We start from the raw sequence: 12,500 nt of genomic DNA, 5'->3' as shown, positions 1-12,500 counted from the left end.
GTCTATTTCGTCCATTTGGTCTTTCTAGTCTATTTTGTCTATTTGGTCTATTCTACCTAAATTGTCCATTTTATCTAAATTGCCTATTGTCAGCTACAATGAATATATGATGATGACATTCCAACAACTAAATGTAGACAACTTTCAATTCTTCGGATTTTGAAAAGACTTTCCTCAACTGAACAAGATTGTCAGGTAGTGGTTATATTAAAATGCATTAGACAACGCGACTATAAAACGGGGAATCATTGTTTTTTTGTTTTTGTTTTTTTGCAAAAATAGTAATAAATGAATAAATGAATAAATAGTTGAACAAATCGATAAATAAAAAATGAATAAATGAATAAAGAGATATATATATAGCTAAATAAATAGGTAAATTAATAAATGAATAGATAAATAGATTAAATAAACAAATAAGTAAGTACATATATTAATGAATAAATAAATAAATAAATAAATAAATAGATAAATATATTAAATAGATAAAAATGTGATCAGTTTGTTGTCTATCCTTACTCATACTTTCAAAGTCTAGTTTGATCTTACCTGTCTATTAGTGACAGAATGCAAGTTAGAAGTGACAGGTTAAGTCGCAGTTAAGAGTCTTCTGGTGTAAGCTTCTTACCTCGCAAGATAACTATCATATAAAAAATATATTAACTATTCAGTAACATATGTCATATATGTCTGGTTGGAATCATAGGGTGGATGAAGACTTTTGCATGTGACTGTACATTTAGGGGTCACATTAAGAACATAAGAATAAAGGGGACTGCAAGAGACCATAAGGCCTACACTAGGTAGTTCCATGTTCATCATAGGTTGGATGAAGACTTTTGCATGTAACTGTACATTCAGGGGTCACATTAAGAACATAAGAATGAAGGAGACTGCAAGAGACCATGAGGCCTACACTAGGCAGTTCCATGTCCATTACCACCTGTCATCCCCGTCCATAAAGTTGTCTAACCTTATCAACTTAGGTTTTATATCTTTAAGAAATAAAACATATGACGAAATAGTTAGTACACATCTTAAACCTATGTTATTTGAAACGATATTACCATAAGACATAAACTACAAAGAGTGGCGTAATCTGAAACGTGCTGGTCTCGCATTTACTTAGTTGTGAGTTCGAATCCCGCGCTCCAGTAGTGACTTCGGCCGCATCGGTTCAGCGCCTCCGTGCGTAGATTCCTCACCACCTCAAATAAAGAAAGTAGTTTGATAAGTAATCAATATATGATACAAATAGAGATTATAGATGTATTGATAATAGAAAGGATAATGTAGAGGTAATCAACGGTATGAATATATGCTGAATAAGTTACAGTATATTCAAAGAACTAGCACATCAGTAGATAATGAGAAAACATAAATGATCGAGAATTCTTCAAAAATCATTAACCCTTTTTTGTTCAGTGACGCTTATCATTTTTCATTATGTCTCCCACGAGAATTTTTCATTCAATTATGCGTAAACTTTTCGATACTAAAGTGTTTAATGATAAGTTTAAGGAAGTACCAGTTCTATGCTCTAGTAAAAGATTAAATAAGGAAAACACATCTAAAAAATACTACAGCATATCACAAAACAATAAAACCTTATCAAGAACCATCAATAGCATATCATAAGACAGTGGTGTTAATAAGGAAATTACATCTCAAAAAGTTACAGCATATCACAAAACAGTAAAACCTTATCAAGAACCATCAATAGCATATCATAAGACAGTGGTGTTAATTACAGCTCAAAACTTACAGCATATCACAAAACAGTAAGACCTTATCAAGAACGATCAATAGCATACCATAAGACAGTGCTGTTAATAAGGAAATTATATCTCAAAAACTTGCAGCATATCACAAAACAGTAAAACCTTATCAAGAACCATTAATAGCATATCATAAGACAGTGGTGTTAATAAGGAAATTACATCTCAAAACTTACAGCATATCACAAAACAGTAAAACCTTATCAAGAACCATCAATAGCATATCATAAGACAGTGGTGTTAATAAGGAAATTACATCTCAAAAAGTTACAGCATATCACAAAACAGTAAAACCTTATCAAGAACGATCAATAGCATACCATAAGACAGTGGTGTTAATAAGGAAATTATATCTCAAAATCTTGCAGCATATCACACAAAACAGTAAAACCTTATCAAGAACGATCAATAGCATACCATAAGACAGTGGTGTTAATAAGGAAATTATATCCCAAAAACTTGCAGCATATCACAAAACAGTAAAACCTTATCAAGAACCATTAATAGCATATCATAAGACAGTGGTGTTAATCTGCGGTGTAAACACTCTCTGGGGCGTCATGCGGCGTCATTACTCACTCCTATGAATCGTGAGACGTTATTACAAGGCGGCTCGAATCGTGAGTTCGAGACAGGAAAGCAAGAGGGAAGGTTTCTTGCCTTGAGCTGCGGGGAAGGAATTACATCGTCCATGCACGTCTGCACACTTACACACGCATATATGCACGCACGCACGCGTATACTCACGCATGCACGCACGCACACAATCACTTGCCAAATGAGATTCGTTAATTCACGTATGGACGTTCTTCTGATATGAATAAAATTGATAGGAGATGCTTTCTTGAATGCTTTTGTTTTTCCCTAAAAGGATATTGATGATAATAAAATAGATAAGTTAATGAATTAAGAAACAAATAAACAAATAGATAAGTGAATGAATGAATGAGTGAATGAATGAATGAATGAATGGAATGATCAAATAAATTTATAGACATGAATAAATAAACAGACAGATACATAAATGATAATAATAATAATGATAATAATCATGATACTATTAATGATAATAATGAAAATTATATTAATGGAAGTAATGGTGAGAGATAGACTCTGGATGGAAGATTAAATTTCTGTGAACACTATGTTTTTTTTTGTTTTTTGTTTTTTTCTTTGTTTTTACGTCAGTTGTTTCCATTCAGTTAACCAGTAGCTCCTTAAAATTAAGGTGTTAGCTCATAGTACCCAATGGTCTCTCATGTTTTTCGTTTTATTTTATTTATTAATTTATTCATTTTTGTTGCGCCAGATGCTTCCATTCAGTTAACCAGTAGCTCCTAAAGTTAAGTCCTAGTGCCTAATAGTCTCTCATGTTTTTTTTGTTTTTTTTCTTTTGTGGAGCCAAATTTTTCCATTCAGTTAATCAGTAGCTCTTGTTTTTTGTTTTTTGTTTTTATGTGGCTCCAGATGCTTCCAGTCAGTTTACCAGTAGCTCATAAAGTTAAGTGATTCACCACTAGTGCCCAATTGTCTCTGATGAGCTTAATGAGGTCTTGTAATCTTACCCAGAACAAAGTATTTGCTGTCGATACAGGAAGGTATGAGAGATAAGTCGGAACTACGAGACTTTCTCGTATATTTAATCCTCTGGTGTCAGGAAGTTCCTCTTGAATAGAATTAAACTTAACCCACAGATAGTTTAAGGGTTAATCACACTTATACTACAAGGTAGCTCATGTCCACATGTTTGTAAATACATACATACATACATACATACATACATACATATACCAAAGGTTTTTTTACCCCTTACACGGGAGGTAGCCAAAAAACAAAGACATAGAAACCACTCCCACCCATTCCATCCCCTACATACTCCCCTCCCCTCTACCCTCTTCCCTCCCTCTTATCTTAGCACCTCCTGGATGACGGGTCATCCTTGTATCTTGTCCACCTTAAAGTAAAGTTTGTAAATACAAACGAATCATAATATTTTAAGATTTGAATAAAAGTTAACTAATGTGAATAGCTACGTAATTGAGTCCTCACATGACGATTGTATCACTTACTCGCCAACATTTGTACGTGTTTAACCTCTTCCTACATAAAACAAAAGAAAAAATATATACGGGATATGTGGGCGTACATTCGCATAAAGGCTTCTCGCCGCAGACTCCTCCCAATCTTACCCTGTAGGTGAGATGAATACAGCGTTCCTCCACTTCTGAAGAATGAGATCTCGGAAATAAAAACTTTGGGCGACCGTAAATCTCTCATGCTCTGGAAGGCACAAGTCACGTCGATCCTGTTCCGAGGTGAGGTTGAAGACATCCCGATTGGAAATGCAACTCGAGGATCCAAACTCTAACGAGAGGATCTTCAACCCCGGTTTTTTTTTTTTTTTTTTTTTTTTTTTTACTAACGTCTCGTCCTGAAAGGACTTCTTCAGGACGAAACGTTAATAGTAAAACCCCAACGGTTCCTGGTGTTTACCTCACCACCCTTCCACTCATATATACATATATGTATATATATATATATATATATATATATATATATATATATATATATATATATGTATACATATATATATGTATACATATATATATGTATACATATATATATGTGTGGATGGGTGGTGAGATAAACACAGGGAACCGTTTAGGGATTTATTCTGACGTTTCGTCCTTACCAGGACTTCTTCAGAGTACATGCACATTCAAATCATTCACCCCCTAAATACCCGCCGAATCTATCCGCGTTCCACCATGATCGACCTGACCTCTCGTCCTCCTACGCTCTGCTTCGCGAAGTACCAAGCGGCTCGCCGTCTTTGTTAATTTAATAAACCCATCGCGGTGGTTGTTGTTTGGATGGGAAGCGATGTAAGCTGCTTCAGTTATTTTCCTTCTTTTCTTATGAAGTCCTTTCTGCAGCACCTCTACTTTGTTCCAGTCTGGTAAGTGGCCGTGAGTATCTACATGAACCACTAGCGAGTTTGATACTCGGTGTGCCTTGATGTCATTCCTGTGCTCAATTGTCCGTTTCTTAATATCAAGAGTATCAAACTCGCTAGTTGTTAATGTGGATACTCACTTCCACTTACCAGACTGGAACAAAGTAGAGGTGCTGCAGAAAGGACTTCATAAGAAAAGAAGGAAAATAACTGAAGCAGCTTACATCGCTTCCCATCCAAACAACAACCACCGCGATGGGTTTATTAAATTAACAAAGACGGCGAGCCGCTTGGTACTTCGCGAAGCAGAGCGTAGGAGGACGAGAGGTCAGGTCGATCATGGTGGAACGCGGATAGATTCGGCGGGTATTTAGGGGGTGAATGATTTGAATGTGCATGTACTCTGAAGAAGTCCTGGTAAGGACGAAACGTCAGAATAAATCCCTAAACGGTTCCCTGTGTTTATCTCACCACCCATCCACTCATCTGTCTTACATATTTCAATATATATATGTGTGTTTATATATACATATATATACGTATATATATGTGTATATATATATGTATATATATACATATATATACGTATATATATGTATATATATGTATATATATATACATATATAAATTCTTCTGATCTTTCTTTGGGTAGCTTCTGTGCGCACAAGCATTGAATAACAAAAAATATAAATTATTCTGACCTTTTGGGTTAAGAGCTTCTGTGCGTACGGGAACTAAATAAAAAAAAATCTAAATTCTTCTGGTCTTTCTTTAGTTACCATCTGTGCGCACGGGTACTATATTGAAAAAAAAATCATTCTTTTGGCCTTTTTTGGGGTCGAGAGATTCTGTGCGCACTGGCACTAAATTGAAAAAATATATATATAAATTCTTCTGACCTACTTTTGGGTAGCTTCTGTGCGTACGAGCACTAAATTACAAAAAAATATAAACTTTTCTGATCTTTCTTTGGGTTGAAAGCTTCTGTGCGCACGGGCACTAAATTGAAAAAAAAAAAAAAAAAAAAAAAAAAAAAAAAAATCTGATTTCTTTTTTTTTAGAGAGAGAGAGAGAGAGAGAGAGAGAGAGAGAGAGAGAGAGAGAGAGAGAGAGAGAGAACTTCTGTACGCACGGGCACTAAATTGCAAAAAAAAAATCTAAATTTCTATGATTCTTTTTTTTTTTTTTTTAATTCTATACCCACGATCACTAAACTAAGAAAAAAATCGATTTTTCTTTATGAAGAGTTTCTGTGCACATGCACACGAAATTAAAAAACAAGTCTACATACCAACGATCTTTCTTTGGACTGAAACCTTGTCTGGGTATGTACATTAGACAGAAAATTAGAAATACTTCCGATATTTGGCTGGAGACTTCTACGCACGTACACACCATTAGAAATCTAAATACCTCAAATCTGTCTTTTTATTGAGAGATTCTTTGCGCACCAACACTTAAGCCCAAGTCACACTACGCTTACGACCGGTCTCCGACCACCTTTGACCGAAAATCAAGCGATCGGTCGGCGACACAAAAGCCATGCAAGGAATTGAAATGGAAAAAGTTAATTCGGTTGATAAGATGAGAATCTATGTACTGGTGACTATTCAGTGTGTGTTGTAATCTATCTATCTATCTATATATATATTTATCTATCTATATTACCGACTACCAGCGACTTCCAAAGACTACCTGCAACTAGTCGGCGACCAACTGGTCGCCGGTGGTCGGAAACAGGTCGTAAGCTTGGTGTGACTGGGCCATTAGATAATCTGAATATCTGTTTCTTTGTTAACAATTAAGTGCCACGAAAACACAATAAAAAAAAATAAACGCTGTTGAATAAGGTTCCCTAACGATAGCCAAAAATAGATTACAAAGAATTACAAAGGCGGAGCATGCCGACAGGAGACCATTTGGTCCATAACTAGGTCGGATGCGAAAAATTATAATAATTGAATAGATAAATAGATAAATAGAATAGAAAATAGAATAAATAAATAAATAAATAAAACAAGTATTTATAGATATCATCCAGACATCTCTAGGTTGATAGATTAACGAATATAATTTTAACCTTTTTAATACTAGAAACTCCTCTACGTTTAACAAAACTGTGTTGTCAACCAGTACTTACTAGAAGGATGAAGGTGGTGTTTAAGCCAAACAAAATAAATTGAAGATATCTAGAACCAGATTATTAAAGTGACCACTAGGTGATGTGCTAACAATATCATGAAGTAGCATTTTTTTTTTTTTTTTTTTTTTTTTTTTTTTTTTTTTTTTTTTTCAGAAGTCATGTTACCAGACACCATGTAATTCTCCTCGGTGTCTTAAAGTGCTTGTTGGAGAATAAGATTGTTTAATGGCAGCCAGTATAAGACATAAGTGGCTCAAATCATGACTCATGGCTAGCGTGGTCATCTAGATGGCTTCTGAGCATTGTGGCATTTCCTTTGGTAAAAAAAAAAAAAAGAAAAAAAAAAGTTTGTGATTTGCGAATTTATGCTCTATTTGTGTTCTTGTCGCTTTAATTACTTTTTTTTTTACTATATTTCTGCCTATTCATCCATTTCCTTCTTTTGCAAAACCTAAATGTGGCGGCATATTAGACTAGCATGCTACTTGCTTTCGCTACTTCGTTTGAGTAGAAACGAGTTTAGTTACAATGTTCTAGACTTCCGTAAGAACATCTAAACAATGTGTCTAACATTCGTATTCTAGATTTAGCTTTTTTTAGTTCGTCGTTCAGCTTCTCACTTGTAAATTGACATTTGTAAAATTAAAAAACAAAAAAACTTAACCAAAGTCTTTTCTATTTTAAAAAAGTATCAAAAGCAAATAGCATGCTATTGAGAAGTGCTTAGTATGCCGGCACGTTAACAGTGAAACAAATAGCACTACCATTGTAATCTATCGAATCGGTGGCGCGGTTGGTAGAGTCCCCGACAGTCACTACGGCGGTCCGGGTTCGAATCCTGCCCAGGGCTGAAATAATTTCAGTATCGCTGCGCTTCGAGTCGTTACTCCAACTCTCGTGGGGGGGGAGTTGTGTGTGTGTGTGTGTGTGTGTGTGTGTGTGTGTGTGTGTGTGTGTGTGTGTGTGTGTGTGTGTGTGTGTGTGTGTGTGTGTGTGTGTGTGTGTGTGTGTGTGTGTGTGTGTGTGTGTGTGTGTGTGTGTGTGTGTGTGTGTGTGTGTGCGTGTAAGGCCACAGCATTACCCATAGATCGGTCACACGAGCTCTGAGCTCTCTTCCGGGATGGAAATAGCTGTCGATCACGAATCCAGCACGTGGTCCAAAGCCTATGGTGAACTACACAAGGAACCTACCCGCGCAGCGTCAAACCTGCGCAATGACCTGCGCAAGAGAGTAATTCGGGAGTACCAGTTGCGCTTCGCAAGTAAAGAGGGGCTCGCCACTCTTGTGGTTGACTTCTATTATGACTAAGCATACTATTGAACAACTTCACTTGCAACGTGATTGCTCGTTTTCTATTGTCTCAACAGCTGCAATTCATGATTGCCTTGTTTGTTGCCAGTCTCTCATACGTCAGCAGGCTCTTCCCCCCTCACCCCACCTCCACCCCCACCCTCCTCTTCCACCTCCAACCTCCTCTTCCACCTCCTCTTCCACCCCACCCTCGTCTCTCACCCCACCCTCCTCTTCCACCCCACCCTCTTCCTCCACCTCAACCTCTTCTTTCACCTCACCTTCCTCCTCCACCTCCTCTTCCACCTCCTCTTCCACCTCACTTTCCTCTTCCACCTCCAACCTCCTCTTCCACCTCCTCTTCAACCTCATCCCCCTCTTCCACCCCACCCTCCTCTTCCAACCCCACCCCTCCTCTTCCACCTCCTTTTCCACCTCCTCTTCCACCTCACCCACCTCTTCCAAACTCTACCCCTCCCCACCTCCCTTTACCGGATAATGTAAAGCTTTGTTGACATTAGGATAGTTTAATAGACACTAGTACTATCCATTTGTACACTATCCCTCTACTTGCCTAATGCCAACGGAAAGGCAATCAACTTGCTTCCAAACTATCCTAGTGTTAACACGTACTAACCGGGCAAGTTAACTTGCAACTAGGATTAGCTACTAAACTAGCCCCGCGTCAAAGAGGCTTTAGACAAATCATCTTATATAATCCTAGGGTCTTCTTCAGCCTAACAGAAACGTTTAGATTCAAATGAAGTGGTTACCTATTTTGACTTGGTAACCCTCATATATATATATATGTATATATATATATATATATATATATATATATACATACATGAGTATATATATAAATACATATACATATATATATAAATACACATATATATATATACATATATATACATATATATAATATATATATATATATATACATATGTATATATATATATATATACATATATATATACATATATATATATATATATATATATACTCAAAACCCACTATCGGAGAAATAATATCAGATGATTTATTACAAAGTTGGTAATCATAATCATCTATCAGGATAGAGTGATGTTTTTTTTATATATATTCAAATTCTTCATATGATATAGAAATGTATAACTAAAAACAGCAGTCCATAAACCTAAGTTCTTCTCATAGCTCCCTTGGGGGCCATGGCCATCAGGTTGTGAACCATTGGTTTAGCCCATTGAGTGTGGGATTTTTTTTTTTTTTTTCAACAAAATAAGATAACCCAATGATAGCCAGATCATCTTTGAAGCCAGGGATGATTCCTCCGAACCAGCACTTAGACACAAAACATGACACAAGATATGACACAGCATCTGACACAGGCTCTTCTAAGATGTATAAAGCTCCATTGGAAAGTGGTAATTGGGGAGGAAAGCACCACTCCCGTCTGTCACCTGACAGAGTTCCATAAGACTGCAGCTTGAGGAAGCCACATGCTCGGGGAAGTTGAACTCGGCGTTGTATGAGATCACGTACTAAGCTTCGAAGGTTCGAGTAAGCTTCAAACGAATATACTGTAATTGATGTTGATTCTTTTTTTATTCTATTGTATTATTTTTTATTGATCTATTTTCTTGTTTTTTGTTTTTGGGGGAGGGGCTGAGTATTTTGTTTATTTTCTAGATGTTTGTTTAATCATATATTTTTTCCATTTATTATTCTATATTTCTAGCTATTTTCATATTTTTTATTGGTTCATTCTGCGTTTATTTTAGTGTACTTTCCTTTATCGTACCTTATTTCATTTTATATTATTTTGACTTATTATCTATTGTATTTAATTTGATTTTGTCTTATATTCATTTCTTTTATTGTCTTCGAATATCTTATTTTATTTTATTTTTCTATATACAGTATATATATTTTTTCTATTTCATTTATTCATTTATTTATTTATTTATTCATTTATTTATTTATTTATTTATTTATTTTATTTTTTTTTTACTTATTTATTTATTTATCTATTTATCTATTTATTTATTTATTTGTCTATTTATCTATCTATTTATTCATTAACTTGTGTGCTTGTTTGTCTTGATGTGTTCACTTTTTTTCACAAGATTCTTTTTTGGACCAAAGCGTCTCAAATCGACACATTTTGCCATTCTACCATTTGCCATTATTTCTAAAAGTTTACGTAACTTAGACATAATAAAGTGTCTGTCAGAGAGAATGGCCAATGCAGGTAAAAGTAGTCAATAAATATCTTATATGTGAAAGGTAGAAGCAAGGAGGAGTAAAAGTATATGACAGAGCAAGATTCGGTGTAAAAATATAATCACAAAAGCCATAAGCCCATAATTGGAAATGTGATCGAAGATCATATAAGCATGGACTCAAGGAGGGGATCGTTAAATACTACTATAAGTATAAACAAATATTGAGGTGAGTTTGTTAGTTCGTAAACAACGTAAAGTAATGGGATTTCGTTAGTGATTTCGAAGGAACAGGATGATGGATCTAAACTCACACAGAACGAAAATCAATTTCATTTTTATGATAAATGGAAGATAATCTATCGGAGTCACACAAACAATGAGTCCAATTTTCTTCCCCTTAGGAAATGCAAGAAATCCTTGAGGGAGAAGAGAAATCCTGTATTGGAAATGAAAAAATAGGTACCTATATTTCATGCACAGGTACATACGTGCGCGTGTGCACACACACATGCATATATATACACACACGTACACACATACACACACACACACACACACACACACACACACACACACACACACACACACACACATACAGGTCCGGGTTCGAATCCCTCCAGGGCTGAAATAATTTCAGTATCACTGCACTACAAGTCGTTACTCCAACTCTCTCGGGCGGGGAGTTGGGTGTGTGTGTGCGTTTAAGGTCACAACATTACCCATAGATCGGTCATATATGAGCTCTGAGCTCTCTTCCGGGAGGGAAATAGCTGTTGATCGCGAGTCCAACACTTGACACACACACACACACACACACACACACACACACACACACACACACACACACACACACACACACACACACACACACACACACACACACACACACACACACACACACACACATACACCCAGTGAGTGAGCGACAACACACGCGAAAGTTATAGTGTATAACATAGTGAAGGTAAAAAATCATCTTTTATTGCGCAATAAACATGAGATAATAGCTCAGCCTATGTAAGAACATATGTTGTGGTCAAAACTTTGTCTTGTGAGAGCTTCTATTTTTTTTTTTTTTTTTTATCATTATTATTCATTTCCTTCTTCATTAATTACTTTACTTGTTTTGGCCTTTTTTCCATTCATATTTTATATGTCTGTTCTTTAGTATATGTATGTATATATACATACATATATTTGCATGTTCTTTGTGAGTTTGTTTGTTTGTTGGCTGGTTAGTTGGTTGGTTGGTTGGTTGGTTGGTTGGTTGGTTGGTTGGTTGGTTGGTTGGTTGGTTGGTTGGTTGGTTGGTTGGTTGGTTAGGTTAAGCTAGATTAGTTGGTTGATTAGTTGGTTGGTTAATTGGTTGGTTGGTTGGTTGGTTAGGTTAATCTAAGTTGGTTGGTTGGTTGGTTGGTTGGGTGGTTAGGTTAAGCTAGGTTGGTTGGTTGGTTAGGTTAAGCTAGTTTAGTTGATTGGTTGGTTGATTAGTTGGTTGGTTGGTTGGTTAGGTTAATCTAAGTTGGTTGGTTGGTTGATTGGTTGGTTGGTTGGTTGGTTAGGTTAAGCTAGATTGGTTGGTTGGTTAGGTTAAACTAGGTTAGTTGATTGGTTGGTTGATTAGTTGGTTGATTGGTTGATTGGTTGGTTGGTTGGTTAGGTTAAGCTAGGTTGGTTGGTTGGTTAGGTTAATCTAGGTTGGTTGGTTGGTTAGGTTAAACTAGGTTAGTTGGTTGGTTGGTTAGGTTAAGCTAGGTTGGTTGGTTGGTTGGTTGGTTGGTTGGTTGGTTGGTTGGTTGGTTGGTTGGTTGGTTGGTTGGTTGGTTGGTTGGTTGGTTGGTTGGTTGGTTGGTTGGTTGGTTGGTTGGTTGGTTGGTTGGCTGGTTTTGGTTGGTTGCATAGAAGATGCAAAATTACTACCTTCCGCATCCTCAATTTCCTTTCCTAGATTAGAAGTAGTCTAATCAGAAGCAACTTACAAGTTGAATACATTTCCTGCAACCTAGCATTATACTAGAAGGCTCGAAGAAAGTTGCAATGTCCAACTTCCCATGAATTTTGCATGACAGACACTGTTTTGTCTATTTGCTATTTTACGTTTCTAAAATTTGTTAGAAGATTTTAT

This window comes from Oratosquilla oratoria, chromosome 44 (assembly GCF_046742065.1).
Source record: "Oratosquilla oratoria isolate Oo_2021 chromosome 44, ASM4674206v1, whole genome shotgun sequence".
In the NCBI taxonomy this organism is placed as follows: domain Eukaryota; kingdom Metazoa; phylum Arthropoda; class Malacostraca; order Stomatopoda; family Squillidae; genus Oratosquilla; species Oratosquilla oratoria.
The sequence above is the reverse complement of the archived record's forward strand: the minus strand, read 5'-3'. Positions refer to the sequence as shown.